Source organism: Octopus sinensis, unplaced genomic scaffold, assembly GCF_006345805.1.
Source record: "Octopus sinensis unplaced genomic scaffold, ASM634580v1 Contig05155, whole genome shotgun sequence".
In the NCBI taxonomy this organism is placed as follows: domain Eukaryota; kingdom Metazoa; phylum Mollusca; class Cephalopoda; order Octopoda; family Octopodidae; genus Octopus; species Octopus sinensis.
The window spans coordinates 30,001-46,120 of NW_021828070.1; the positions used below are offsets into that span (position 1 = coordinate 30,001).

At 38.3% G+C, this 16,120-nt stretch overlaps 1 long non-coding RNA gene across 1 annotated transcript; it reads left to right on the forward strand.

The window, feature by feature from the left end:
• The first annotated feature begins 11,956 nt into the window (after positions 1–11,956).
• LOC118761025 lies at positions 11,957–15,251 on the forward strand. The gene is made up of 2 exons (XR_004997107.1): positions 11,957–12,155; positions 15,195–15,251. It is a non-coding gene; the product is annotated as an uncharacterized LOC118761025 (long non-coding RNA).
• The last annotated feature ends 869 nt before the right edge of the window (positions 15,252–16,120 follow it).

Sequence of the window (16,120 nt, forward strand, 5' to 3'; positions counted from 1 at the left end):
TGATCGAAGGGAGGGAGAGGAGACGGAGAGGGGAAAAGGAGGTGACTGAAATGGAGAGAAATAATAAGAGATTAGAAAGAAGAGAGCGGGAGAGACGAGGGAGGGAGGGATTTGGAAAAAAGGGTGACGGGGAATAAAGATATTGAGAAAGGGGTGGGAAGGATTAAAGAGAGGAAAAAGAAAGGAGATAAAAGAGATAATTACAGATAGGGAGAGTGCGTTACGAGGGGAGAGGTGGTGGGGAGAGAGAGAGAGAGAATGACACATGAAAGGAAACATCAACGAATCATTTTTGTTTATGAGACAGAGAGATTGGGAAAGATAAGAAGAAAACCGAACGGTATTTAAAAAGAGAGAAAGAATGATACATAAAGAAAGGGAGAGAGAGAGGTGGGTGAGAAGAGGAGAGGAGAAGAGATGATAGGAATGAAGGTTGAGATGGGGAAAATGAGGTAGGGTGAGAGGGGGAAAACAGCGGCAGTGAAAAAGGAAAAGAACAGGAACAATTTAACATATGAAAAGGGTGTGTTTAATGACGTACATTTACACATACACACATAGTTAAACTAGCATTCATATATACAAGCATATACGCAAATTTTTCAGTGGGTGGATGAGAATTTGAGCAAATGGAACGATTCTCATCCAGTATTTATTCTTCTTCACGTGATTCTTAGATTATAGAATGTGATAAGGAAATCAAATTTGATTGGCACTACGCCTAGCAGAACGCCAAATATGGAATGCAGCTGAACGGTTGCAGGAAAAATGGTGTGGTTGGTTCCACACCATTTTATACTGCAACTGTTCGTATTCACTCGCAAATAAATAAATAAATACACACAAAGATGCATACACATATAAACGAATGTATATATACAGTTCAACGTACAAACGTACATACATTCGTATATGCATTAGTGGAAGTATGAATACGCATATTTGTGTGTGTGTGTGTATATGTATGTATTATATATACATATACATATATACATATACATATATATATATATATTATATATATATATATATATATATATATATATATATATATATACACATGTATTTATATGTAAATGTATGTACATGTATGTATACGTGTATATGATACGCATTTATATATAGGTATGTATGTTTTATAGATATACATACAAGGCAGAGAAGGGAGATGCATGTAAGTGTATGTATGTGTAAGAGAGGGTGTGTGCGTATGTGTGAGAGTCAGCGTGTGTGTCTTTGCACATGCATATGGATATGCATGTATATATAAGTCTGTGTGTATATGTGCGAGTATATGTATTTTTTTGTTTCAATTTTTATTTGTGTCAAACTTGTTTGCGTTCCGTGCTGATAAATTTATATATATATATGTATATATATATGTGTGTGTGTGTGTGTGTGTGTGTGTGTGTGTGCGCGCGCACAAATACAGGTTTATAAAATGTCATTGTTAAAAAACAGAAGAATATTTATTATTCCAAAATAGTAGAATATAAAAGTAATACTGCTCAATAGTTCCGGAATAAGTTTCTCAATTATCGAGAGATGAATGTTCTACGCAAGTGGCAGTAGACAGGCTATTTCGGGTGTCCTGGACTATAACAGGTAACACTGTCTCGAGGTGGGTGCAATCAACGTAATTGAGAAGTAGTTGAAGTTATGGTCAGAGAAAGGTAGGAGTGAAACACAATAAGTAGCTGAATTTTGCTGGAACGAACCTAACTTTAACAAGTTAATATTTATGTTGAATGCAATTTTAAATTTTCATCTGTGTGTACATATACATACATAGATACATAGATACATATATATATATATTTGTATACTCAGAGAGAAAACCTGCGGCACTGAGAGTATTCGATGATGTAGACTAGTTCTTCTTCTTAAGTTTACGCTGTCCATGTTCAGAGAGTGGGAATGGATTCGTGCAAACCCTTTCCCCACAATAAAAAAAATCATCATACACAAGCAGAAAGTAAGACTTATTACAAAAATGGCTGGTCGTAGCCTTCGCATGCATGAAAATTTCGATCAGGCGATGGCAATACGCGAACACGAGTTTGTAGCAATCACACACACACACACACACACATATATATATATGTGTATGTATGTATGCATGTATGTATGTGTGCATGTATTCATTCATGTGTATGTATGTATGTATGTATGTATGTATGTATGTATATATGTATGTATGTATGTATGTATGGCTCAGTGGTTGGAGCTTCGGGTTGACAACCATGAGGTAGTGAGTTCGATTTCCGAACGTGGCTATGTGTTGTATTCTTGAGCAAGGCGCTTTATTTCACATTGCTCAAGTTCGCTCAGTTGAAGAAATGAGTTGTGACGTCACTAGTGCCAAACTGTGTCGGCCTATGCCTTTCCCTTGGATAACTTCAGTGGCATGGAGAGTGGAGGATGGTATGCATGGGCGACTACTGGTCTTCTATAATAATCTTGCCCGGACTTGTGCCTCGGAGGGTAACATTCTGGGTACAATCTCATGGCGAGTCATGCCCGAAAGAGGTCTTTACCCACCTGTGTTTTCAATATTTATATATATTTATAAGCGGTGAGCTGGCAGAAACGTTAGCACGCCAGGCGAAATGCGTAGTCGTATTTCGTCTGCCGTTACGTTCTGAGGTCGACTTTGCCTTTCATCCTTTCGGGGTCGATAAATTAAGTACCAGTTACGCCCTGGGGTCGATATAATTGGTATTTCATTTCTCTTTATGTTCTGAGTTGAAATTCCGCCGAGGTTGACTTTGCCTTGTGCCTAGAGTAGAAAAGAATATTTGTATTCTCTTCTTTGTTTGCCGAGGTTCAATTCACACTCCAGATCTTAATATTTTCTTCTCCAAATCAAACTTTTGATTTTTACCCCCAAAAAAACGCTCTCTTTCATCATGCAGTCACATTTTTCATTAACAAAAAACAAAAACAACACGTCTGAAAAAGCTATAGTGAAATTTAAAACAGTTATGTTCTGTCTGTATGTATGTGTGTGTTTTATGTGTGTATATATATATATATATATATTTGTATACTCGAGAGAAAACCTGCGGCACTGAGAGTATTCGATGATGTAGACTAGTTCTTCTTCTTAAGTTTACGCTGTCCATGTTCAGAGAGTGGGAATGGATTCGTGCAACCCTTTCCCACAAATAAAAAAAATCATCATACACAAGCAGAAAGTAGATGATTACAAAATGGCTGGTCGTAGCCTTCGCATGCATGAAAATTCGATCAGGCGATGGCAATACGCGAACACGAGTTTGTAGCATCACACACACACACACACACACATTATATATGTGTATGTATGTATGCATGTATGTATGTGTGCATGTATTCATTCATGTGTATGTATGTATGTATGTATGTATGTATGTATGTATATATGTTGTATGTATGTATGTATGGCTCAGTGGTTGGAGCTTCGGGTTGACAACCATGAGGTAGTGAGTTCGATTTCCGAACGTGGCTATGTGTTGTATCTTGAGCAAGGCGCTTTATTTCACATTGCTCAAGTTCGCTCAGTTGAAGAAATGAGTTGTGACGTCACTAGTGCCAAACTGTGTCGGCCTATGCCTTTCCCTTGGATAACTTCAGTGGCATGAGAGTGGAGGATGGTATGCATGGGCGACTACTGGTCTTCTATAATAATCTTGCCCGGACTTGTGCCTCGGAGGGTAACATTCTGGGTACAATCTCATGGCGAGTCATGCCCGAAAGAGGTCTTTACCCACCTGTGTTTTCAATATTTATATATATTTATAAGCGGTGAGCTGGCAGAAACGTTAGCCACGCCAGGCGAAATGCGTAGTCGTATTTCGTCTGCCGTTACGTTCTGAGGTCGAACTTTGCCTTTCATCCTTTCGGGGTCGATAAAATAAGTACCAGTTACGCCCTGGGGTCGATATAATTGGTATTCATTTCTCTTTATGTTCTGAGTTGAATTCGCCGAGGTTGACTTTGCCTTGTGCCTAGAGTAGAAAAGAATATTTGTATTCTCTTCTTTGTTTGCGAGGTTCAATTCACACTCCAGATCTTAATATTTTCTTCTCCAAATCAAACTTTTGATTTTTACCCCCAAAAAAACGCTCTCTTTCATCATGCAGTCACATTTTTCATTAACAAAAAACAAAAACAACACGTCTGAAAAAGCTATAGTGAAATTTAAAACAGTTATGTTCTGTCTGTATGTATGTGTGTGTTTATGTGTGTATATATATATATATATATATATTGATAATATGATATAACGCAGGAATTATCGATATGTTAATATTCAATTAATATTCCATCAATATGCTAATATTCAATTAACTTTTGAAATCTAGAAACACCTGTTACTTTTACATTTTGAAAAAGAAAAAAGATCAAAATAAATGTAAACATGGTTGTGAGGTAAGGAGCTTGCTTCACAACAAAAGGCATTGAGGCGGCGAGCTGGCAGAATCGTTCGCACGCCAGGCAACATGTTTAGCAGCATCTCGTCTGTCTTTATGTTCTGAGTTCAAATTCCGCCATGGTCGACTTTGCTTTTCATCTTTTCGGAGTAGTTAAATTAAGTACCAGTGAAACTCTTTGGTTGACGAGATCGACTAATCTCTTCCGACCAAAATTTCAGGTCTTGTGCCGATAATAGAAAGGATTATTATTATTATTATTATTATTATTATTATTATTATTATTATTATTATTATTATTATTATTATTATTATTATCATTATTATTATTATTATTATTATTATTAATTATTATTATTATTATTATTATTATTATTATTATTATTATTATCATCATCATCATCATCATCATCATCATCATCATTATTATTATTATTATTATTATTATTATTATTATTATTATTATTATTATTATTATTATGGCCGTCTGCCGAGTTAAGCCATGTTGACCGCGCGGCTCCGTATTTAGTTGTTGAAAAATCCTTATTTTCTCCGGAAAATAACTGTACTTACATGTCATTCTGAACCACAGTGGAAAATTGGGGACTTTTCTGTTGTGAATTCCTTTTTTATTTCTTGGGGGACTTACTGACTTTTCCATGTGGGAAAAATGTTTAAATTCTTCAAAATGGCAACAGGAATAATAAATGTTGGAGAGAGCGTTAGTCGTCAATGAGAGAGATAGAGAGAAGGTAAAGAGTTATATGATGAAGAAGAAATAGGATGATAACGTTTCGCCTGTTGATGTTGTCACCGCCACCATCACCATCACCACCACCACCAACAACAACAACTACACTTCGAGCAGCAACAGCAGCAACAACGAGAACAACAACAACGAGAACAACAACAACAGCAGCAACTGCGGTAGCGACAGCAACTCAATGACAAAAACGAAAATTTTTTTTTTTTTCAGAAATTTTCAAGAAGGCGCAGGAGTGGCTGTGTGGTAAGTAGCTTGCTAACCAACCACATGGTTCCGGGTTCAGTCCCACTGCGTGGCATCTTGGGCAATTGTCTTCTGCTATAGCCCCGGGCCGACCAATGCCTTGTGAGTGGATTTAGTAGACGGAAACTGAAAGAAGCCCGTCGTATATATGTATATATATATATGTATGTGTGTGTGTATGTTTGTGTGTCTGTGTTTGTCCCACTAGCATTGCTTGACAACCGATGCTGCTACGTTTACTTCCCCGTCACTTAGCGGTTCGGCGAAAGAGACCGATAGAATAAGTACTGGGCTTACAAAGAATAAGTCCCGGGGTCGATTTGCTCGACTAAAGGCGGTGCTCCAGCATGGCCGCAGTCAAATGACTGAAACAAGTAAAAGAGTAAAAAAGAGTAAAGAGTAAGGGAAACGAAACCATTCTACCAACAACAACAGCAGCAGCAGCAGCGACATCAACGACAGCAAAGACAGCAGCGATAGCAGCAACAGTAGGGACAGCACTGACAAGAAACCAGCGCTGCTTTTTTTGCTAAAATTACTAAACAGTGATGGGTAGAGCACTCTTTCGATAGTAATTTTGGACAAAGCTTCCGGAAATGTCTGGTAAAACCCAATCTATTCGTGCTTCCAGCAGGCGAGAAAGGTAAGATTAAAAAAAACACTGTGATCTATAGATGTCTAAATAAGAAGACCGGACAGGTCGAAAATCCGACTCCAGCGCAGACAGAAAAATGTCTGAAAGAGGTTTGAGGGTCGATTTGGATCTCTCTAAAGAATTTGGATCTCTCGTGGTTACATGCCATAGCAAAGAGGCATGAACATATTTTCATCCCACCTTATCTGGGGAGGAGAGTGAATAAGATTACGTTTTTGAATGTGCCTACAGAGATCAACATCCAGTATTTCGGAATGATGCTGGATGTGTATGACGATATTTTCAGTTTGAAATCCACCCCGAAAGAAAATGGGTCGAGGACCCATTCGAGAAAAATACGCGGCTGGTGTTGGAATCTTTAAAGAAAATTATCAACAAAAGACTATTAGAAGGGTCTTTCATAAGACAGCTGCCCGGAGAGATGTCCGAAATATCTGAGCGTCTCAAAAATCAAGATGAGTGGTCTCCCCCGTTGTCTTTCTCCTACTGATAAGTCAACTATGAAATTGGGGTGTGTGAATGTGTATGGCCTGGATTCAGCTTGGAAGCAAGGCTGCTTGTTTAACGAATTTAGGTCGCTCGTATTAGATGTTACTGCAATTAGCCAGACAAGGATTTCTAATGCACAAGCACCAGTGCCTATTGTCGACAACTATGTGATACTCTCATCTTCCGGGCGGCGGAATAGCAGAGCTATTCCGAAGATCCTTATGTCTCAAAGTACGGGCAATCTTCTTGGACCCGGATGGTAGTCTGGTGATCCTAAGCGTGAATGGCAGCGAAGGGGCTGCCTTTAGACAGGTGGCCGTTTATCCCCGACAGTGGTTAGAAGGCCAGATATCTTCAAGCGTATTGAAACTTTCCTGGGAATGTTTCACACATTAGTGCTAGTAGGGGCCTGGAATAGTATTTTGGACGCACGGAAGGACTCTGTGGGGATAGAACACGGAAGAAGCGAGTGCAAAAGCCTCGAAAATCTTCTTACAGTTGCCTAACGAGTATCGACTGGATTTCCCCGGTGTATCCGTGTGGACATGGAGCAACCACAATGGGTTATCCAGATCGTATCTAGATAAGTATTTGTTAGGGCAGTGGATAGGGATATCATAGGTTGTCTACAATTGAAAGTGGTCGGCTACACAGACCACAAGTTTGTGATCTGTACAGTCGAGTTAGATAGGATCCGTAGACAAGGACCCGGTTACTGAAAGTTAAACGCGTCCTTTCCGGCACGCAAAGACTACAGGGAATGGATTAACGAACTAGTTAAACGGCAGTTAGCAGGAGGAATCGTCAGCAACCAGTAGTGGATCGCCCAGAATCGATGTTTAGCAGAGATTTAGCAATAGAAAAGAATACATTAGAGTGAACTATTTAGCAAATTAGAAGAGTGGTGACCGATGATGGCCCTTGACCATTTCTTCGAAGCGAAACACAAAAATTGCATTTTCAGAGCTAAGGCCCGTGCGCTCAAACACGAAGGAAATAAAGCTGTCCGATGGGTCCTAATGATAGAGACGCGAAGTAAAAACAAAACCACGATTATATCCTTGATGGATCGGGACGGGCTCGTGCTACACGGCTCCGAGCAGATGTGTGAAGCTTTTCATCCGCACTTCGCGCGGCTGTTCGTAGAGGGCGATGGGTTGACGATAATAGTGGATTTAGTTCGTACCTAGGCGGCCTGAAGTGGTTCTCAGCAGCTGACGCGAGGTTATGTGAAAAACCAATAACAGGCACTGAAATTCAGAAGGCGGTGAGCGATTGCACAAGTTGTAAATCACCCGGTTTGGATGGTCTGCCTTATGAATTCTATGTATTCATGCCTGACTTTTTTTGGCTACCTCTTGGCAGATGTCTACTGCAACTGGCAACAGTACAAAATTCCTATTGCTGTTAGCCAGGATAACACTAATGTTTAAGAACGCCGACAATGGGAACGTACTTGGAAATTTTTGGCACATAACTCTGCTAACCATAGAGTTTAAGATTTTGGCCAAAGAGTTAGAGAAAAAGTTGGCGCTTGTCGTCGATATCCTGGGAAACGCAATCCTGGATGAAAAAAAACTGAGACTGTGCGTTTGACACGTAGAATATCGTCAAGCCCTCACACCCTCTACCAGTCGAGCAATGGGATCGGCGAGTGTTCTGCTTTAGCAATTTATAGAGTATTAGTGGCGGAGAATTGCGCCAACGTTCTCAGGGACAGTCTTGGCGTCGACGAAAGGGAACTGGCCAGCCTGTTCCGGAAGACTTTCTGGTCAGGAACTGTCATGGATAATTTGCAGATGTCCATGACCTGGCAGTGCTGCGGCGGGGGGAGGGGGCGCTACCGGTTCGAGACAAACTCTACAGACACGGATGTGCTGTAAAACGGGCTTGTCCATTTTACACACACTCGTTCAGTATCCGGGCATTGGTGACTTGTGTGGTTATGTCGAACAGCTGCTGTCATGTGTGTGACGGATCCGTCTGTTGACCGTGTCTGTAGTGATGATTGCACCGCCGCCCTCCTTCAATCGGGCATGCAAGGCAGTTTTCCTTTGGCTGGTGGCTGTGGCGAAAGATATTGTTTAGTGGACAAGGCTAAAAAGCATGAGGCCAGATACATTATTCTTTGGCAGAGCTCTCATTGACTTCTTCAAGTTTCACTTGAAAAGGAAATTGAGTGTGGAGCGGGAAGTGCTGCCCTCGGGGGAGTTCATTGAAAGGTGGGGAAATGTTGCGAATATGACAAGAGTGGAAGGTACCTCTCTTAGTGTAGACCTGTGAGAGGGAGAGAAGGAATTGGAGAGGGCATTGCCTTTCGTGCCCAAGGAGATCTTGGACAGTGGGCGTATCCTTAGAGGTCATCCTGTATTATCCGCGCCTTTTTTTCTTAATCTTTGTATACTATGTATATATCCCTTCCTTTTCATTGTATATCGTGCGCACTTTTTTCTTTATTTATTTTTATAATTTCATTATGTAATCCTTTGCCCGGATGTAAAATAAATGAAACTATTATTATTATTATTATTATTATTATTATTATTATTATTTATAATATTATTATTATTATTATTATTATTATTATTATTATTATTATTATTATTATTATTATTATTATTATTATTATTATTATTATTTTACACACGCACACACATTCTTCTATTCTAATTGTTTCGGTCATTTCATTGTGGCCATGCTGTAACACCGCCTTGAAGGATTTCAGTCAAAAACAAATCGACCCGAGCTTTTTTTTTAAAACTAGTACATACACTACGGGAAGTAAACACACCACCACCGGTGTCAAGCGGCGATGACGAACAGACACAGGCACATACAAATATATTATATATATATATATTATATATATATATATATATATATATAATATATGTATCTATACACATGCATCGATGGGCTTCTTTCAGTTTTCCGCCAACCAAATCCACTTACAAAGCTTTGGTCGGCCCGAGACTATTGCAGAAGACATTCGCCAAGGTGTCGCGCAGTGGGACTGAACCCGGAACCATGTGGTTGGGAAGCAAGCTTCTTACTACACACCCATCCTGTTATATATATATATATATATAATATATATATATATATATATATATATATATATATAATACTATATATATATGTGTGTGTGTTTGTTGTGCGTGTGTGTATGTATATATATGTATTTATATGTAATGTTATGTATATACATATCTATCTATCTATCTATCTATCTACTATCTATCTATCTATCCTATCTGTCCTGTCTTCTGTCTGTCTATCTATCTATCTATCTATCTTCTATCTATCTATCTATCTATCTATCTATATATCTATATATCTATATCTATCTATCTATATATATATATATATATATATATATATATATATATATATATATATATGCATATAGTATATATATATACACGCACAATATATTTCCATATGTATAGAGATCCAGAGTGTGTGTGTGTCATTTGAGTGTCGGTGCTTACCCCATTTATATGTGTGCTTGTGTGCGTGTGTGTTAGTATAAATACACGTATATATAATATCAAATAGTCCAATCGGTAGCCACTTGCTCCATGACTTGGCATCATTCCATGGAGTCGACGTGACGTGCAACAGGGGAAAAGTCGGCCGGACTTCGACTTCGATCACAACATCATGGCTTCACAGCAGAGATTTTAGGGTCTAATGAAGTAAAGGCCACGCACAAGTGGACTGGTTACACCCTAGCATAGAGAGAGGGGGTTGGATATGAGGAGTTTTCTTCAGGATGATTCAGACTAATAGAAATGCATTTTTGACCATTTGTTATGTAGCTAAATTTAGATTGAATTAAATGAAATTGAATGTCCTGTCATGCTTGCCTAATTGTTTGTCTTTCCTCACTACTTAACTACTGAATCTATATATACATAAAGTGGAAGCACTCCGTCGTTACGACGACGAGGGTTCCGGTTGATCCGATCAACGGAACAGCCTGCTCGTGAAATTAACGTGTAAGTGGCTGAGCACTCCACAGACACGTGTACCCTTAACGTAGTTCTCAGGGATATTCAGCATGACACAGAGAGTGACAAGGCCGGCCCTTTGAAATACAGGTACAACAGAAACAGGAAGTAAGAGTGAGAGAAAGTTGTGGTGAAAGAGTACAGCAGGGATCACCACCATCCCCTGCCGGAGACTCGTGGAGCTTTTAGGTGTTTTCGCTCAATAAACACTCACAACGCCCGGTCTGGGAATCGAAACCGCGATCCTATGACCGCGAGTCCGCTGCCCTAACCACTGGGCCATTGCGCCTCCATATATACATAAAGTAATAATTGATAGAATCACTAGATTATAAAGGCTTATGAGCATGTGTTTTTTAGTAAACATTCTTTTTAATCTCACTGAAAAGTACACACCATGAATAAATAGTGGGTTTTTCCCCCTCTGTGACTAGAAAAAGAAGACCAACCTGATTGTTAGTTTCAGTATTTGTTAACGCTTCATCAAACTGTTTATTCATTTTCCTGTGGAGGCGCAATGGCCCAGTGGTTAGGGCAGCGGACTCGCGGTCATAGGATCACGGTTTCGATTCCCAGACCGGGCGTTGTGAGTGTTTATTGAGCGAAAACACCTAAAAGTTCCACGAGGCTCCGGCAGGAGATGGTGGTGATCCCTGCTGTACTCTTTCACCACAACTTTCTCTCACTCTTACTTTTTCTCTCACTCTTACTTCCTGTTTCTGTTGTACCTGTATTTCAAGGGGCCGGCCTTGTCACTCTCTGTGTCACGCTGAATATCCCTGAGAACTACGTTAAGGGTGCACGTGTCTGTGGAGTGCTCAGCCACTTACACGTTAATTTCACGAGCAGGCTGTTCCGTTGATTCGGATCAACCGGAACCCTCATCGTCGTAACCGACGGAGTGCTTCCATCCATATTCATTTTCCCATCCACAGAAAGAATTAGTGCTCATATCTATTTACAGCATATACAACCTTTAATAGAACTGAATTGGTCTGCCTTATTTGCATACTACTACTAATGAAAATTTGTAATTAAATGAACTACAATGTGGCAGAAACACAATGCTCTTCTTATGTCACCTTTGAATTTCTAAATAAATTCTTATATATATATATATATATATATATATAAAATCAAAGTAAGCAACAAGGATATCCAAGGTAGAGTAGTACAATTGTTTCATGCTACTTCATTTTATTAAACACTCTACCTTGCATATCCTTGTTGCTTATTTTGATTATAATCACCCCATTTGATTTATATGGATAATACCATACAAAATTCTGGTGCCTTTAACTTAAGTACCATATTCATCTGAATCTAAATTTTGCTTAATTTATATATCTATATAGATGCATGATAAATTATTTATTATATACTACATGTGCATGTCCTTGCTTGTTTTGCAATTGTTCCAGTTTTAGTGAACCACAGTACAAATATGTGTACTTCAATCATATGAATCTGGCCCAGAAGACGACTGTACATGGTGACAATAAGAAATCAACAAATTTAAACATTCCCCCTGATACAATCAAGCTCTTAAGTGACATCAGTTCAGATTTCTCTAAGTAAGTATTCTTTTTCTCTCTACACGTTTTTTTCTTTAAATTAGGAATATTGTACAATAGTTCTACAGTTAGATTAGTGTGTATATATGGAGGCCATGGGGTGGTAAAGGAGTGCTTCATGAAGCCGCGAGAACTCCAATGGCCTGATGCTCTTCCAAATTCTCTTGTTTTAACAACTTTCCATGCTTCAGGTATGTGTCTGGGACAGTGGTGCTAATGAGGTGCAGGACACATGTCCTTGTTGATAGAAGTGTTCCTCTACATATATTGGCTTGGGAGGGAATGTAGGGAAGACCGTGGCAGCCCACACATAACATATCAGATGTCACATATATATGTATGTGTTGAATAACGTCCCCAATGCAGAAACACAAACACACTTATGTACAAAATGTGACATCGTTGAACGTGGAAACACACACTGATAGACATATACACACTCGTATGCAAACTGTGATGTTGTCATCTTCACCATGGTATAAAATGTCCTGTACTATATTTGACTATAGAAAGATTATCTCCATAAAATGTTTATATATTAAGCACATGTTTTAAATGTTAATTTAAGGGTAAATATGTAGCAACCTTGCAACTGCTGTGATAATTATTAACTGGTAATTGAATGGTAAATGTGTATTTTTATATACTTTAGACTTGGTGTTATCACATTAGAAAGAATAAAAGTGAAACAATATTCACTTTTGACACGTAATACTGAACCAGTGTAAAAGATTGCTCTGGGGCTGCATAGGCAAAAGTTGAAAAATTTTTGGGGCCTATGACACTCCATGGACCCTAAGTAATACATGTGTAAAATTTGAATGAAATCAGTTGGGTATTTCTTTAGGGATTCATACATACATTCTCAGCTTTATATATATATAGATATTTGTACTTTCATATGTTTTTTCATTCTAGCATGGGCTTCAGGGGTTCTCAACTATTTTTATTCTTGTAGTGAGAACTCATTTGTTGCCAACAGAGATAATTGCTTTCTGATCTTTCTCCACCGATTCTCCCAGAATACTCAGCAATTAGATCAGGATTTCCCAACCATTTTTTATCCATGGAACCTCTTTGATTGCTATTTTATTCTGCTGGACCACATTGCCATTCAATGTTTAAAAACTAGTTTTATAGAATGTTATTTATTAATGTTTTCACACATTAATTTGTGGAGGTGGAACTGTGTAAACTGCTAGAGAAAAGAAACCTGTTTCTTGCAATACATACATCTAAAGCAAATTTTTTTCAGGGCACCTTAAAATACTACTGTGGATCCCCAATTTACTATTTTCTTGTATGGACCCTGGTTGAGAAGCACTGGGTTAGATGAATGTATGTTATTAAGACATTGTCTTTGCTGCTAGATGTTCTTCCTGTTGCTAACCATAAATTATTTTTCAGATAAGGGGGGTGGGGTTTCTTTCTACTCATCTTCGAAAGTACAATGCTACAAGATGATTTGTTGACTGACAAATATCCACAAATATCACCATCTGTAGTTCAGCAATTTTTTTTTTTTTACTGCACTTATTCTAAACATTCACATACACACAGTTATGTGATGCATGCAGTCATACACTTAGATGATGCTTTGTACAATTTCCATATAATATAGAAAGGGTAATGATTGGGTGTATTGAGTACAGGATAGTGTGGGGTGAGTGAATACATGTAGTTACTGTGCCATCCCTCTTTTTACAGGTGGCATGGACCAGTTACATTTTACAGATGACATGGAGGGTGGGTGATTTTCAGAGAAACAGGAGGATCAAGCATGTCTGATGGCATACCTACACAGACAGCATGGTACAATGAATAGGGGAGATTGAATAGGTGGCGAGCTGGCAGAAACATTAGCACGCCAGGCGAAATGCGTAGCCGTATTTCGTCTGCCGTTACGTTCTGAGTTCAAGTTCCGCCGAGGTCGACTTTGCCTTTCATACTTTCGGGGTTGATAAATTAAGTACCAGTTACACACTGGGGTCGATGTAATCGACTTAATCCCTTTTTCTGTCCTTGTTCGTCCCCTCTATGTTTAGCCCCTTGTGGGTAATAAAGAAACAGAATAGGGGAGATTGAGTGTTATCTAATATAATGAACAAAATATAATGAACTGGAGAGATGAGTTTAAATGTGTTAAAATGGCTAAACTATCAGAAACAGGATTTACTGCCAGAATTATTTCTCAGTAGAAGGCGCATGGTTAGAGTGTTGGGCTCACAATCATGAGGTAGCACGTTCAGTTCCCAGACAGTGTTGTATGTTGTGTTCTTGAGCAAGGCACTTTATTTCACGTTGCTCCTGCTCACTCAGCTGTAGAAATGAGTTGTGATGTCACTGATGCCAAGCTCATCGGTCTTTGCTTTTTCCTTGGATAACATTGGTGGTGTGGAAGGTGGTAAGCTGGCAGAAACGTTAGCATGCCAGGTGAAATGCATAGCAGTATTTCATCTGTCTTTTATGTTCTGCGTTCAAATTCCGCCAAAGTCGACTTTGCCTTTCACCCTTTTGGGGTTGATAAATTAAGTACCATTTGCATACTGGGGTCGATGTAATTGACTGCCTCCCTCCCCAAAAATTTCAGGCCTTGTGCCTTGAGTAGAAAAGAATATTGGTGGTTTGGAGAGGGGAGATTGGCATGCATGGGAGACTGGTCTTTCATAAACAACCTTGCCCAGACTTGTGCCTCAGAGAGGAACTTTCTAGGTGCAATCCCATGATCATTGATGACCAAAGAGGGTCTTAACCCTTTATCTTATTACACAGTACTGACAGTAGTAGCTATTATACAATACTGTCTGTGGCTATAGATTACAAAACTATTAACCTTTTGAGGACTCTAGTAAAAGAGCATTATAGTATGCTGCCTTCAGCTGTGAACTATTTTTGACATCATTAATAAAATGCAATTTATTATACATAATTCATGTTAATGCATAAAGTCTTTAATTGTGGTTCGTTTTTAACTCTTTGCCAACAGGATTCAACAAAACCAATGCATAAATTCTCTGGTGTCTCTGTTTTTGTTCACAGGTGCGAAGATGATGCAGAAACCATTGTGAAGACTTTGAATGACTCTTGGGTTGTAGGGAAAAATCTGACCATCGAGAATTCTATGTGGTTATTAACCAGAAAAATGCCAATCTCATTGAAATCAATGGTATGTTCTAGATATTGTGTTGTTTGGTCATTCACTCTTGTAAAACTGGTTCTTTGTATTGTATATCCATTTTTTTTTTATTCCATGTCAACATGAATAGTTTTGGGATGAAGTGGCTAGCAGGGGGCAGAGGAAAAAGGGAAGAGATTTGTAAAATTGAACAGTTGTATATTTTTATAGCTGGCTGCTCTTTCTGCTGTTAACTACTCAACCATGAAATAGCATTGCAATTTGTTTGTCAGCCAAGCAAGTTGAAGCAAACACAGTTATATGTTGTCCAAGGGTATAACACCATTCCACAATATGAATTGTGATCAAAGTTTGTGTTATTAATGCCTTTTTCTTTTTTAAATTTAAAACAGATAATAAAAAAAACTGTAGCATTTTCATTTATTGAAATCAGAAGGAAGAATTAAATATAAAAACATAAAACTGAAAATTGATAATTTATGCATGAAATGAAATGCAAGTGGAAATACTTTATTTAAATTTATTTTCATTTTAAGTTTTACCCTAACCATCATCATTATTGCAACAGTTCTTCTTTTCAAACATAAATTTTTTTTTTCTTTTTCATTTTTCTCTGATGAGTTTGGCTTGTTTTTTGTTGTTTTTTTGAAGTAATAAGAATATTATATGAAATTGAATTTCAGCTCACATCTCAAGCTACTATACCATGCACAGTGTGTATGTGGAATAGTATTTCAAAATGTTGGACTTAGGATTAAGTTGTGGGTTTGATAACTGGATATATATATATATATATATATTATATTAAATTAGAGATAAAACCACTATT